We start from the raw sequence: 16,495 nt of genomic DNA, 5'->3' as shown, positions 1-16,495 counted from the left end.
TTTACCTTAATAAAAATATTTATTATTTTGCTTCCAGATTGATGTTTCAATATTTCCCGAGCACACTATAGTCCGTGGAAATTGCGCGGCAGTACAGCCTCTGACGTCGTAAGGGCTAGACGTATGTTTGCCTTAGAAAATAAACTTTTATCACGAACGGACTTCATGATACCAGTCTTATGTATTAATTAAATACTATTTAATACCTGTTATTAGACGATAGATACGCAACGGATTTTTTTATATTGAGGTTTATAAGAGAGTGTTAAAAACTTATTAAACATCATATAAATAACAAAAGGCAGTGCAGAGTGGTGAAATAATTATTTAACTTCGTGATATTTGTGACAATTTGTTGTTTTTTTAAACAAGTTATTTGATGTAAGTATTTAATAGTATTATCAATATTATATTATAAAAGCAACTATTGAACCTTTTTTATACATACATATATTATATATGAAGTTTATTATTAACAATTTTCTTAACTAAAAACAATAACTAACCTTAAACAAACAACTAAAATATATTTTAAAAAGAGTCCCTTTAGGCAAGGTTCCGAAAATACTGGCAGCATTCCCCCTTTTAATAGCTAGACTAATTATTTGTCCGAGTTGCCAGCTCTTCGGTCTCTTCTGATGTCGACTAACCCTTTTTGCTATTTCCTTAAAAAGCCTTATAGCGCTAGGACCCCACGGAACAAGGGTCCCGACACCGAATGGGATAAAATCAGATTCGGAGCCTAGACCCCTATGCATGCTTTAGCTTTTTCAGCCGCATTAAATGCCGCACTAGCACTGTTGTTGGTTCCATGTAGATGGGAAAGGGCCAGTGTGTCTGAACAGGTTGCATCCCATACCAGCACCCGGCTCATCTTCCATGGAATCAAACTCATACCGTCCGATCTTTTGCCATAGTCTCTTGCAATTCCTGTCGGCTCAAGTAGACTTGGCACGTTGACAGTGCCAAGGGACCGGCGTATGATATCGTTAAGTGCGGTATGTCTCTAGAAGCGGCCTGTACTTTTTTGGCATGACAGTCCGTGATGTCCTAGCTTGTCGACATTACTGCCACAGGGACTTTTAGATTTATTTTTATTTATTATATATTAGCGGTTTTTAACAGATATTCAACCGATTTCATAAGCCCAAAGGAGCTGTTTAAAATTCTAGGTACATTTATGAAGTTATACTTCTTTAGGCGCGTTATGAAAAATTGATGAGAGTGAAATTTTACGATGCACGCGCACCGTTACACAAAATTAACAGAATGAAGTTCATGTAGGTGGCATGAAAATCGATAATAACTATGTTCAAGTTGTATATTCTAGTATTTTTATATTTAGAACACGTGTTTCGTAACAGTACAATTGAACAGAGTGAATAAATAAATATTATTTTGGTGTTTTAATAAATCAATTTCATATACGACGGTGATAGTATTTACTAATAATAATTTTATTGATTCATATTAATATTCATCGTTAGTCACTACTGCATTTTAGTTATTTTTTTTCCATACGCCAAAGAAGTATAACTTCTAACGCGTGTACATAAGTACACACACCCTTTTTTATCATTAAAGCCTTTCTTGGTCTTATTATATACTGATGGAGGTGTTAAAAATATATTCGAACTACGAAAACTAACCTTATCTAGAAGTATATAATATGAGAGTTTAAATGCACAAATAAGTTTACACAAAACTTGAAGAATAGGTATGTGGAGGAGAGTTAACGCCCTTGATTTGAAAACTGGGAGTAAATGTATTTTATTGAAGAAATACGAGTCTTACTATTGATATTTTAATGAACAAAGCTTTTTACTGAATTAATCAAACATTAACTTAAAAATTAAACCAGTTGTGGTCAAATAATAATTATTTTAAGTAGAACTTAAATAATTAGACTAGTGACTAATAATAGTGACATTAATTATAATTTTCTTAAGATTAATTACAGATAAATTTTCATTTCATATACATCCAGGGCCGGGTTTTTTCAATTTCTCCATCCATCTGTAAAATTATTTAATAATATGAAAATTATTGCTATTTCAATTGCCAACAAATTTTTAATTACAAATAATTCTTTGTCTCGTTGACAGGTTGTCATATCTTGTATGTCCAGACCAGCCATGGTTAATAAAGCAAGTTGATGTGATTGAGTTGTTATCTACGAGTATATTGCACATTTACTTTATTTATTTTAACCAAAGAATGGTAAACGTAATTTTTTTATGTTGCTTTTAGCGCAATAATGACCATTATAGCGAGCCTTCAATCTAAATTATTTGACGCTGGAAATTGAACCAAGATTGGAAGTAAGGGATATGCGATTTAAAAACAAAAACAATTTCATATGTACATAAACGCTAAAAATCTTAGTCCTAAGGATAAGATCAGATAGTACGCGTATGTCATAACAGTACAATATAGCTAAATAATATCGTTAAATACACTTTTCTCCAATATAAAGTCTTTGCCATGACAAAAAAGAAGGGCCTAGGTAGGAGGAGAAAGAGAATTGAGGAGTTTTTTTTAAAGGAATCTCGCCTTTGGCCTTTACCGCTCAGCTCGGGCTGTTTTGGCGAGCGTAGCTCGGCCTGAATGGGCGACTCGGCCTGAATGGGTGGGTGACTCGGTCTGAATGGGCGAGAATTGAGGAGACTTTCTAAATTACTATTTAGTTAGTTAGTTTAGTTTAGTAATTATACGCACTGTGCTTTACCATGCTAAGGCTCAATTTTAAGGTTTAAGAAATAAAAAGAGACAAAGTTTGTATAAGCACAGTTCCTCTTCAATATTCTCCGGGAACCCGTAGGGACACTGACTCTGAAAGCGATGTATTTTCGAGCTTTCAAAGCAACACGATAAATTGGTAATACCTGTAGCCTCATGAGGAAGAACTTATCATTTAGATCCTTTCACTTCATCCGTTAGGTATTCTTATAAAAATAATTGAGTGGCTATTGAGCTCAGAGTTTATACACAAGTAGGTTATATTTGTGTGTACGTTATCGATTTTAGGATCTACGACAAGTCGGTTTTCTTGCTATGTGAGGGCATACACCGTGAGGGCATATGTTACTGAATAGAGAGGATTTAGCTGGTTCGTATACTTTATAAATGAAATGCTTATGAAGAATACTTACTCTTTACAAGTAATGCATGGACCCCATGGGGCTCTTATTTGTTCCTCAGGACAGTTTCTTAAATTCAACATAAAGCCGAGGAAACCTCCGTCTCCATAATTACTTGCAAAGGGATAGCGTCTGAAAATCCTAAAATCCTAGAAAAATACAAAAATTTATTACATATATTCGCTTAAAAAAGTATTCACTAAAATTCACAATAATCGTTTTCTATAGAATTGATTTGGAAAATTAAATATATGTTTATATAAATGGGCGACTCCCCTATGTTAAAACCCAATACTTGAGCGGAACTAAGACGTTCCTTTAAGGTAGGATACCTGTGAAGCCTGCGAAGTGCCCAGGAAACTTCTGAGCTTCTGGAAGGCTAGGCTGGCTTAATTAGCCAGGGCTTACCGTACAACGGACTAAGTGCGGAAACTGAGTCGACCTACTACAACTAGTAAGGTAGGATTCAGAAACGAGACAGCGTTACGTTTGACTCCTGAATGTCAAAGAGTATTAGGAATTGACTTACGCAAGTGATAGTTTGCTCCATTCTGAATCTGACCCTTCGATAGAAATATATTTATTATTATTCTATTTTAAAAATGTTCTTTGAATACATAACAGATAGATCTGAGCACTTTTTTTTAATTTAACTATAAATAAAAATACCTACTGTATTATATAACACTTAGTTAATGTTCAATGTGATTACTGTATGTATAGTGGCTGAGGATGTGACTGTTATCCCTGAGGTCGTGCGTTCTTAGCCTACCAATGGGCGTTTATTAATATTTTTTTAATTTAATGTTATATTCTCGTTTATTCATAAAAATCAAATATAGAAAAAATAATTAAAAATTAATAAAAAGAAAATTCAAACAAATTTAAAAAGTTTGGTCCTTGCGGCAGTGTACCTTCTTATATACTTATATTTTAAGATTTTTACTATAGTATGTTACTGTAATAAGACAATGACTACTCACTGCGACATTTTTCTTCAAGTTTGCTTTATTTTGACTTTCATAAACACTTTGACATTCAATTTGAATAAAATTTATGATAACAAGATACACGAGGTACTTCTTCATTTTGCTTATGTACGATACTAAATGTACGGCGTTGATAACAGTATAGATAAAAATTAACATAGGTTGACCTAAGAGCAATGAGCGTGATAATACTTCGTGGACTGGTTCTTATCCGGTCAGTTTAGGCAAAAGTTGACGTCGCTAATAATTTCTTACAAAAGTCAAAAATCATTTAATCATATATAGGTAATACAATGTACACTTATGAACCTCGAAAAAGAAATGTATATGAAATGCTTCTAACTTTACATTTAGTTCTCAAATCAAGGGCGTAGAACCGAAGAGAAGAACTGCCATTAAACTCTCCGCCACTCTTTTTAATCGCCATGTTTTTTTTTTACGCAACGTTTGTAAGGGGCTGCACATAACACCATGTTCCACATGACATCTTAAATAATTAATAATAATAAAATAAATTAAAAACAAAGACCTGTCCTCTATCTGCAGGAGGCATGGTGAAATAGGAGCACACACTTACATTCTCGTGGGAACAACACGCAACAGTCACACTACAGTTGAATATCATAAAGGAAACAAACGAAATATAAATCTTTCAATATCATCCTTGTAAAGGTTAAAACCGGTCATAAAATCAATTATATGCCGACAACGCATCATTTCGTACTTTGATCATCATTGAGAGCCTAGTTCTCAATGATTTATTGAAAAAAAAAGAATCGAATGAAGGTCATCGTGATTGGCAACACCGAAAACAAAAGATCGCGTGGACGTTCGCCAACGAGATGGTCTGATCAAGTCAAAGACTCGTCGTCCGCCAGATCTTACTTTCAGCCGACCACAATATATAATATAATAATATATATAATCAGACATGAATTACCCAGAGAGGGAGAACTGATAATCAATAAACCTATAAAATTGCATTTTATTAAATGAAATGGTCTGATGTGGTTTGATGTCTCATAGGTAGGGCATCAGACTTCTATGCAACATGAAAACTTAATTCTTATTCTTAATGATCTTAAATAGGATTTTTTTTAGTAGGTGTTTTCTTTAAGAGTAATTATCCTCACAGAAGTTTTATTTGGCTATTTTTATGTTATTTCAAAGAAATGAGTGCTATGCACACTTCAGCACTGTACAGTATCGCGGTAATAAGCCAACATTTCAATAGGTTTTAATAACTTTTCTCGCTGACCACTGTTGTCTTGACAGTATAAAGACAATTTAAGAAAAATAGATAACTATATAGGCTTTCAAGGAAGTAGGTTTTCTTTAATAATAAAATCATATCAGTGAGAGTGAGAAAATAGGCAGTTATACACCAATAATCTAGTGTTGGAAAAAGAATGTTGCTAGATTAAACCGCTTCCAAAAAAACAAAGGCTCGATTTAATTGATTTATTTTTAATTAAGGAAAGAAAACTCATTTCCTTAGTAATAGACAAGCAAAATTTGCCCTCGAAATTTTTATTAGACCAGTTCCGTAGTATTTGTTCATGTTATTTATGTCGCACGATACTTATTTCATAAAAAAGAATGTGTTACATATTACAAGACTCAGCCTGTCCGCAAGGTAAATTAATTATAATTGTCACAAATGAATTATCGCATAACATAATCTCTATCTCTAATTGTACTTTGCCAGCTGCGTGGTAAAGTACAATTAGAGATAGTAAGAGAGAGAGTATATACTTTTAGTTAAATGTCGGTATGTATAATAAAGTGATTTCTATAATTCACATTAGTTTTGTAGGTATCATCAGTCAAAAAAGGTTGTCTTGGTTTGCGATTGCAAGGTGCATACTAAGAATACGTAAAACAAAAACGATTCGTAGCTGTATTTCTTTGATTCACATGAACTAAACTAATCCGCATCGCGAGATTTGTTTGACCGTTTGACCGCACGTCATGTTCTTATCATCTGATAAAGCGATTTATAACTACAAGCACAAAGCTGAAGAATATGTATTAAGTTAAGTTTTAACTCAATTAAGACTTTAGGAAATATTGTATATTTAAAGAAAACACTTTTTTCCGAATTATAAATTTACAATTATTTTACATAATTTAAATTTTTTTCCGACGTTTCGCGTGCGTGGTCACGGAACACATAACTTCAATCCGGTAAAAAAGTGTTTTCTTTAAATGTGTAAAAGTTATGTCAATAAAAGACAATAATATTGTATAATCAAAGCGCTTCTAAGGTCATGATAGTTATGTTTATTTCGCAAGCAATTCACGAGTGCTGTGAAACCGTTATCTCAGTTCCACGTAGCACGTTGAGCAGTTGAAGACTAAAATAACGACAGAAGTGAGAATCATATCACTTGACGTCCTGCGGCGTGTCTTTGAAAATTCGCTGGTCCGCTTTGAAGAATACATTCACCGTGACATTTTGACGATGTAATATTCCGTACATAAAATCCGCACTAATACATTATAATGTTACAAATACAATTAGTTTTTTTAATAAATATTTAAAGTTTAAAATCGCTTAAGCGCTGACATATTTGTGACATACACTATTTATGTGTATATTTTTAATGTGCACTAAAGTATATATACATCTTTAGTAAAAAAAAAAGTTATAGTGCTACATATATAATACTACCCTGATTAAAAATATTGATTGAAAAAATTAAAAAAATTTACGACATGCAAATTATTAAAAAAAAAATTTTTTTTAATATTAATTAAACATACTCTGGACTGAAATTTGCTAGTCAACCCATATGGATTATATTTATTGACATATTAAATTAAAATTCATTTAATGCCGGACCGAATACATAAAAATTCAATAATGAATTCACTCAACTTAGTTAAAGAGAGTGGGTCTAGGACCTCTTGATTGTAAGTGATTACATACTTAGGTATAAAGTGATGTCTTTGAAATGTAACAGCAGGTATTTTTAAATAAGATAGACCCTAAAATAGAGGGCTCGTTTTTACCTACCTATTAAAAACATTTTGATCAAAGTTGAAAGTTGATTTTAGAGTCGCCAATGCAACAAAGAATTAATAATTATTTTTTTAATGTAAATACATTAGTTAAATAAAAATTAATTTCTACATTAGTTAATGAATGTAAAGAATAGATACATATTTTTGATTTTGATTTAATCCTTGATCTTCATTTAATTTACTATACAGTTTATAGATTATTTTGAAATATTTGATTTTAAAATATATTTATAATTTCTTCTTGATAAGTCACTAGCAGTTCTCCCCGCCGTAACCAAATACTTCATAGTATCTGAAAAATATTATCGTATTAACCCAAGAGATGTTTTAATTTAATAATAATTAATACATATTATTTCTGATAACGTGCAACAGAGCTACAAAAGAGAGGTTTATAGGCACATCAAAAATTTAATTATTTTGATTACTCACCTATTACAATTGATACATTCACCCCATAGCGATCTTGTTGTCCCTATGGGACATTTTGATATATTGACAATATATTTGTATGCGTCCAGTTCGTGCATAAAGTGTACACTGAGAATAATTAAAACAAAGACAACGTATTCATTCATGACAAATTTTTCGACTGATTACGTTTTAATTTTAAGTTGTTCCTTGCGAGTTTCAAGTGTTTTATTTATTGAAGAAGTGAGACAAACAATGAAGCTCAGACGCTTAATACCGGATAGAGGTCTGGCGGCTTCGGGCAACAAATATAATACTAAATTTTTATCAGCAACACGTCAATCCCCTGGCTTCGGGCCTGTTGGAAACGACACAGTTTGATAGTTTACGAAAACGAAGGGAAATAAAAAATAATTGCATTTGCGTTCCCTAATTGCCATCATTTCATAAAATCTGATAAAAACCAAGAGGCTGATTGCAGATGGATTTAAAAAAAAATCTTTTTTTCAAATAAATAATTCATTGTGTCCAAGTACCAAGTATTTTATTATTTATTTTGCTTACGACACTCTTTTGTGTGTTTAGAGGAGGGCCCTCTAAATCCAATGTAACGCTTAAAGTTCTTCATTAGTGTAAGGATATTAAGTCTAAAGTAGCGTGACATTTTGTTTCATTTTTTTTTGACGTCGTCAACTCAGTTAGCAAATATCATATCTATTCGCTGAAATTACATATAATTTCGAATCACCGCTCATAATAGTTTTATTTGCGTCTCTTGCGTTGATAAATTTATTTGATTTAGATTAATTAATGATTTTTCGAAAATTAATGTAATAGACATAAATACACTGCCCTCTAGAAAATGTAGATTTAGAAGCATTTAATGTATATTTATTTTTGACGTTCATAAGTGTACATTGTGTTACCTATTTAAATAAATGATTTTTTTTATTATATATTGTTATATGGTTGCGAAACTAGGGTATTCATATTTCAGAAGAAGAAGTATATTTAATTAAAAGAAGATACACCAAATCAAAAGTGTTCGACACCAAGTCAGGCAAAAAAGAAAATAAAACGATGCCATATAACAACAAATGCACATCATAGAAAACACAACGGAAGTTACCACCCGGGAAAAGAAAAGTGGGCAGGCCAAATAGATGGTTGGCTGATGACTTGAAAGAAATCGCAGGAAAAGCTTGGCAGACTATTAGATAAGGATGGAGGTAAAGATGGAGACATTTAGTAAGGGTTGGGGGAGTCCTTCACCCAAAAGGGGTACATATTCACAGGCGACTTATTACTACTAACATTTAGCTATAAGTAATATTAACAATATTTGAAATGGAACTTAAGGATATGGAAATAAAAAAGACTTTATTGTTATTATCATTTTATAATCATAGGCATTTAGGTTCTCGGTGTCATTATATTAATAGTCTTGTGATAATAATTACAGTTTCTTCGTACAAATAGACCCCGGGTAACGGCCATTGGGTCATGGCGCTATATCTAATTGAAAGATAACCCCTTTTCGAATTCATTGACAAATACTCCATGGGTGTAAAGTCTGCTAATAGTATAATTTATTATCTATGAAATTCCATGATCCCGGAACTACATTTCATCCTAAGAGGGCATGCTGTATTAATATTTTTAATACTATTTAATTTAACAGGTATATTTATTATTTTATCATTCCGGTCTTCGACTGTTATGTTATGTACAATGACGAAAGGAAGTAAAGAAATTTAATTTTTGAAGTGGCTTATCTAATTAACATTTTTATAGTTTCCCTTAGCAGTTATCTCCCGCATGGCCAAATTTTTGCCGGTATCTGAAAAAAATTAATATTAACGTTCAATACTTTATTTAATCTAGAATATTTAATAATTATTTATGTTAGCAGCTGTAACTGCTAGAACATGTTAAAGAGAGCTTCGTTATTTGTAAAACAGGCAATACTGACACATTTGTTATATGATTTTTATTTTATTTGGTTATTACGCGAACTATGATTAATCCAAAGGGACCATTGGTGTCTTACAATGTATATGGAAGAAATAATACGTATTAAGACTACTCACTCGTAACACGCTATACAAGCGCCCCACGGTGCTCTAGTCATCCCTGCGGGACAACTCGAAGAGTTAGCAATGAAGTCATCATCACCACCTCTACCGTTGCTATTAAACCCCATGCCATCGTCATAATCGTCAGCCTGCCTTGTTATCCGTGGATTGGACATGCATTGCACACTGATAATTAGTAGAACAAATACGACGTAGTGCTTCATTTTTACTTTTTAAACTGATATAGAAACTGTATGTAACTTTAGTCTTGAGTGGATGATAAGGTGACATCACATTTGACCGCTCGTGAACCTGACATGACCGTTTTGAACCGTGTGACAAGATTAAATCGCAATTGTTTATTCCGCCATCTACCTAAGAAATACGACCGCACTATTCGTCAATTCAGAATGCACGGCCAGAAGGCTAGGCTCACAGTTCTCTGTTCTCAATTAATCGAATACTTAATACCCTTTACCTTTACCTAACGAATACCAAAATTCGTGAATAGACAAGTATTTGCTATAAAATATAATATTAAACAAGTTCATTAAAGAGTCAACTTAGGATGATATTTTATATTATATTGAAAGATGTAATTAAATTATATATAAATATATTTTAAGGAGTTTATAATTAAGTTTGTTATGGAAGAGCTGGGAACCCTGACACAGGTATTTTTTACTTAAAAGGGTTCCCAAATCTTATACATGTAATGCACATTTACTTAAAATGAATAAACACAGTTTTTTTTTTAAAATAATTGTGCGATATGATTTTATTAATATTAAACGAATAACATGACAGCGTTGTTACTAATAAAATTTCACCTGTCATACAGTAACGATAGGTTATGGTATGAATAATTTAAGTGTTCGTAAACTCAAAAACAAATTTAAGTAGACGTAAGTAAAACATTAATAAATACTTGGCAAGACTATGGCAAAGTACTAAAGTACTTATACGTATAAATATCCATCTTAAAGCGACTGTAATTCCTGTTATCTGACAGCAGACATCAGGACATCGTTTATTTAAAAATATCTCATATTAATAAGTTTTCCTCAAACACTTAATTGATAAAGAAAAATCGATTGCAAATATTTTGTCTAAAGTGGAGCAAAGCAAAGAAAATGAAGATCTGTATAAAACGTGGAATATTGAAAATTTCCAATAGCCTTACCAAATTTGAATAAACTTATGTTGGTGCAAACTAATTTACGCTAAATTACGATAGTATTAGGTAAAATTATATAGTATAAATTGTTATCGTTTGGTGTAATAGTAGCAGTGGGTACAATGACTACTCTTTAAAGGCGATAATTCTTTAAATTTAATTTCAAACTGCTTTTAATTAAAAATTGTCGGTGGATCACCTAACATTGGACGATGCTCTGCGAAATGTGTATTTGACGAAAGGTCACTCACACACAGGTCTGTACCCTGTCCCTCTTTATAAAATAAAGTGTATGGACTACATATAATAATTTAAAGGATACGAGTGCCTCATAATAGACCAAGCTTTACTAATTGCTCTCAATCCTTTAATCAGATTTTTTTATATCAAACGTTCCAGGGTAAACAAATATCATAATTAAAACAACCTCACAACCCACTGATAGACATAACAGTTTTTAAGAATACATAAAACAAAAACGATTCGAAGCTATATTTATTTGATTCACATGAACTAAACTAATCCTCATCGCGAGATTTGTTTGACCACACGTCATTTTCTTATCATGTGATAAAGCGATTGCTAACTACAATCACAAAGCTGAAGAATATGTATTAAGTTAAGTTTTAACTCAATTAAGACTTTAGGAAATATTGCATAATCAAAGCGCTTCTAAGGTCATGATAGTTATGTTTATTTCGCAAGCAATTCACGAGTGCTGTGAAACCGTTATCTCAGTTCCACGTAGCACGTTGAGCAGTTGAAGACTAAAATAACGACAGAAGTGAGAATCATATCACTTGACGTCCTGCGGCGTGTCTTTGAAAATTCGCTGGTCCGCTTTGAAGAATACATTCACCGTGACATTTTGGCGATGTAATATTCCGTACATAAAATCCGCACTAATACATTATAATGTTACAAATACAATTTTTTTTTATAAATATTTAAAGTTTAAAATTAGCGTTGAGATATATTTGTGACATATACTAATAATGGTTGTAAACGGATTTTATTTTTAACTACTTGGCTTAAAGATTTTAGATTATATATTTAAGTGCTTCATTGGCTTATGCTGTTAGTTAATAATAAACTTTCAGGTATTAACGGTAATGTTGTTGAAAAATTCATTTAATGCCAGACCGAATACATGAAAATTAAATAATGAATTCACTCAACTTAGTTAAAGAGAGTGGGTCTAGGACCTTGATTGTAAGTGATTACAGACTTAGGTATACAGTGATGTCTTTGAAATGTAATAGCAGGTATTTTTAAATAAGATAGACCCTAAAATAGAGAGCTCGTTTTTACCTACCTATTAATAAACATATTTGATCAAAGTTGAAAGTTGATTTAAGAGTCACCAATGCAACAAAAAATCCAGATGTAATTAAATTTAAAGAATTATTATTTTTTTAAATGTAAATACATTACTTAAATAAAAATTAATTTCTACATTAGTTAATGAATGTAAAGAATAGATACATATTTTTGATTTTGATTTAATCCTTGATCTTCATTTAATTTACTATACAGTTTATAGATTATTTTAAAATATATTTATAATCTCTTCTTGATAAATCACTAGCAGTTCTCCCCGTCGTAACCAAATATTTCATGGAATCTGAAAAAATGTATCGTCTTAAAATTTATATATATGTATATATATATATACCTATATGTTCTGTTAACTTGCAACGGAGCTACAACAGAGACTAGAGAGGTGTATAGGCATATAATTTTTTTAAATTATTTAGATTACTCACCTAATACAACTGATACATTCACCCCATGGCGCTCTATTTGTCCCAATAGGACATTTTGATATATTGGCAATATATTCTGCGTCCAGTTCGTGCATAAATTGTACACTGAGAATAATTAAAACAAAGACAACGTATTGATTCATGACTATTTTTTCGACTGAAGCTAATGAAGCTCTAACGCTTTAATGCCGGATAGAGGTCTGGCGACCTCGGGCAACAAAGGGGTGGAGGGCGGGGGCCCCAAATTGTTTTGCAAATAAAATACTAAATTTTTATCAGCAACACGTCAACCCCCTGGCTTCGGGCCTGTTGGAAACGACACAGTTTGATAGCTTACGAAAACGGAGGGAAATAAAAAATTATTGGATTTGCGTTCCCTAATTGCCATCGTTTCATAAAATCTGATTGCAGATGGATTTAAAAAAAAAATAGTTTTTTCGAATAAATAATGCAATGTCCAAGTATCAAGTATTTTCCAAACGAATGTTATGCTTCAAGTTATTCATTAGTGTAACGATATTAAGTCTAAAGTAGCGTGACATTTTGTTTCATTTTTTTTGACGTCGTGTTTGACGTCAACTCAGTTAACAAATATCATAGCTGCATCGATTCGCTGAAATTTCATACAATTTCGAATCACCGCTCATAATAGTTTAAATTGAGTCTATTGCATTGATAAATTGATTTGATTTAGATTTATTAATTATTTCTCGAAAATTAATGTAAAAGATACAAATACTTTAGGAAATGTAAATTTAGAAGCATTTAATGTATATTTATTTTTTGACGTTCATAAGTGTACAGTGTACCTATATGAATAAATATTTTTTTTTATTCTATGTTAAACGATTGGCAAACTTTGGGTATTCAAAAGTCAGAAGAAGAAGTATATTTAATAAAAAGAAGATACACCAAATCAAAAGTGTCAGACACCAAGTCAGAAAAAAAAGAAAATAAAACGACCCCCTATCACAACACATGCACATTATAGAAAACACAACGGAAGTTACCACCCGGGAATAGAAGAGTGGGCAGGCCAAATAGATGGTTGGCAGATGACTTGAAAGAAATCGCAGGAAAAGCTTGGCAGACTATTACATAAGGATGGAGGTAAATATGGAGACATTTGGTAAGGGTTGGGGGAGTCCTTCAACCAAGAGGGGTACATATTCACAGGCGACTTATTACTACTAACATTTAGCTATAAGTAATATTAACAATATTTGAAATGGAACTTAAGGATATAGAAATAAAAAAGACTTTATTATTATTATTTTATATTCATAGGTTCTCGGTGTCATTATATTAATTGTCTGGTGATAATAATTACAGTTTCTTTGTACGAGTAGAACCCGGCCTTCTTGGTAGGCATCTGTACAGTTCAACCTGAACCGTTTTACCAAATCAATCCCCTTTTCGAATTCATTGACAAAACACTCCATGTATGTAAAGTCTGCTAATAGTATAATATCTATGAAATGTCATGATCCCGGAACTAGATTTTATACTAAAAGGTCATGCTTGTGTATTATGTATTAATATTTTTAATACTATTTAATTTAACAGGTATAATATTATTTTATCATTCCGATCTTCGACTGTTAACGTATGTACAATGAAGAAAGGAAGTAAAGAAATTTAATTTTCGAAGTGGCTTATCTAATTAACATTTTTTTAGTTTCCCTTAGCAGTTAGCTCCCGCATGGCCAAATTTTTGCCGGTATCTGAAATAATTAATATTAGATTTAAAAAATAAAGTATTATATTTGACCAAGAATATTTAATAATTATTTATGTTAGCTGCGTTAAAGAGAGTTTCGTTATTGATAAAACAGGCATTACTGACACATTTGTTTGTTGATTTTTATATTTAACTAGAAGGCCGGCGACGCTTTGCTGAGGCTAAAGTTTTTGTTACATAGTAGTAAACTATTCAAGGGAAATGATAGAAGAACACTAGTCAGGGGAACACCATGCTTTTTTTGGTAGTTATGCCATTAAATTGTAGCTTATGTCAAACGTTGATACTTTGTTACTGCCAAATAATAAACAAATAATATTGCGGGTATAAATTGAGATGTTAGGTATTCTATCTTTTAAGTTAGATCAAACTGCACACAGTGTGCAAATTTGATTGAAATGGGTTTAGTAGTTTAGGAGTTCATAGCGGACAAACAACGTGGCGCGTAATTTATATATATTAAGATTGGTTACTACGCGAACTATGGTTAATCCAAAGGGACCATTGGTGTCTTACAAGTTACAATGTATATGGAAGAAATAATACGTATTAAGACTACTCACTCGTAACACGCTATACAAGCGCCCCACGGCGCTCTAGTCATCCCTGCGGGACAACTCGATGAGTTAGCAATGAAGTCATCATCACCACCTCTACCGTTGCTATTAAACCCCATGCCATCGTCATAATCGTCAGCCTGCCTTGTTATCCGTGGATTGGACATGCATTGCACACTGATAATTAGTAGAACAAATACGACGTAGTGCTTCATTTTTACTTTTTAAACTGATATAGAAACTGTATGTAACTTTAGTCTTGAGTGGATGATAAGGTGACATCACATTTGACCGCTCGTGAACCTGACATGACCGTTTTGAACCGTGTGACAAGATTAAATCGCAATTGTTTATTCTGCCATCTACCTAAGAAATACGACCGCACTATTCGTCAATTCTGAATGCACGGCCAGAAGGCAAGGCTCACCAGTTCTGAGTTCTCAATTAATCAAATACTTAATAACCTTCACCTTTACCTAACGAATACCAAAATTCGTGAATAGACAAGTATTTGCTATAAAATATAATATTAAACAAAATCATTAAAAAGTCAACTTAGGATGATATTTTATATTATATTGAAAGATGTAATTACATTATATATAAATATATTTTAAGGAGTTTATAATTAAGTTTGTTATGGAAGAGCTGGGAACCCTGACACAGGTATTTTTTACTTAAAAGGGTTCCCAAATCTTAAACATGTAATGCACATTTACTTAAAATGAATAAACACAGTTTTTTTTTAATAATTGTGCGATATGAATACATTCATATTAAACGAATAACATGACAGCGTTGTTACTAATCAAATTTCACCTGTCATACAGTAACGATAGGTTATGGTATGAATAATTTAAGTGTTCGAAAACTCAAAAACAAACTTAAGTAGACGTAAGTAAGACATTAATAAATACTTGGCAAGACTATGGCAAAGTACTTATACATATCGACGTAGGAAAGCACATTTGCTGTAAGTAGACATATTGCAATTGTTCACCAGAGCCAAAAAACTTTATTAATTTCGGAAAAAAATTAATAGCGTCTGACCTATCCATGATATTGATACCATTTTTGAAACATATATTTATTTAACTGGCAGTCACCATTTGCAATGTAAACTTTTTATCCAAAGTTACTATAAGTACGTGTTTGGCTACTAACTACAAACAGTTTTTTAAATCACAAACCTTTAAAACGCTGTAACTAAGGAAGAAAAATGTACGCGCGGAAATATTATCAATTTACAGGCGGTAAATATGCTGTATGCAGTACATTTATGTATTTGGGTTCTTTCAATTGCAATTCAAGATGTAAGATTAGTTAGTAATTATGATTAGATCAAATGCAGTGGGTCATTTGGTAATGTAATGTTTGGTTGAAATAAAATGTCGTAAATGGTAAAAAAAAACTAAATCTGTAGGTTCCCTAAACTTGCTTACTTACAGTAAACGAATGTAAAAATCACACGTCGCTGAAATGCTGTAAGTAGCGTTAAGTTTTTAAATGGGAAGAAGTCAGTATTTGTAAAGAAAAAAATGCAGTTTTTCTTTTGCTGTAAGTACAAAATGTCTGAAATGACTAGATTTTGGTCTACATACAGCATTTAATC

At 32.0% G+C, this 16,495-nt stretch overlaps 4 long non-coding RNA genes across 4 annotated transcripts; all 4 read right to left on the bottom strand.

Moving 5' to 3' along the window:
• Positions 1-1,866: 1,866 nt before the first annotated feature.
• On the bottom strand, positions 1,867-4,372 carry LOC125063609. Its single transcript, XR_007119541.1, has 3 exons — positions 4,124-4,372; positions 3,153-3,289; positions 1,867-2,016 (listed from the first exon to the last, which is right to left on the bottom strand). It is a non-coding gene; the product is annotated as an uncharacterized LOC125063609 (long non-coding RNA).
• A 2,998-nt stretch (positions 4,373-7,370) lies between these two features.
• On the bottom strand, positions 7,371-10,010 carry LOC125063578. The gene is made up of 3 exons (XR_007119535.1): positions 9,658-10,010; positions 7,589-9,407; positions 7,371-7,448 (listed from the first exon to the last, which is right to left on the bottom strand). It is a non-coding gene; the product is annotated as an uncharacterized LOC125063578 (long non-coding RNA).
• Positions 10,011-12,301: 2,291 nt separating this feature from the next.
• Positions 12,302-13,937, bottom strand: LOC125063581. The gene is made up of 2 exons (XR_007119537.1): positions 12,586-13,937; positions 12,302-12,443 (listed from the first exon to the last, which is right to left on the bottom strand). It is a non-coding gene; the product is annotated as an uncharacterized LOC125063581 (long non-coding RNA).
• Positions 13,938-14,232: 295 nt separating this feature from the next.
• LOC125063580 lies at positions 14,233-15,300 on the bottom strand. The gene is made up of 2 exons (XR_007119536.1): positions 14,890-15,300; positions 14,233-14,309 (listed from the first exon to the last, which is right to left on the bottom strand). It is a non-coding gene; the product is annotated as an uncharacterized LOC125063580 (long non-coding RNA).
• Positions 15,301-16,495: the final 1,195 nt, after the last annotated feature.

The sequence above is a fragment of the Pieris napi genome, chromosome 3, assembly GCF_905475465.1.
Source record: "Pieris napi chromosome 3, ilPieNapi1.2, whole genome shotgun sequence".
Classification (NCBI taxonomy): Eukaryota; Metazoa; Arthropoda; class Insecta; order Lepidoptera; family Pieridae; genus Pieris; species Pieris napi.
This window is presented reverse-complemented; position numbering and strand designations above follow the sequence as displayed.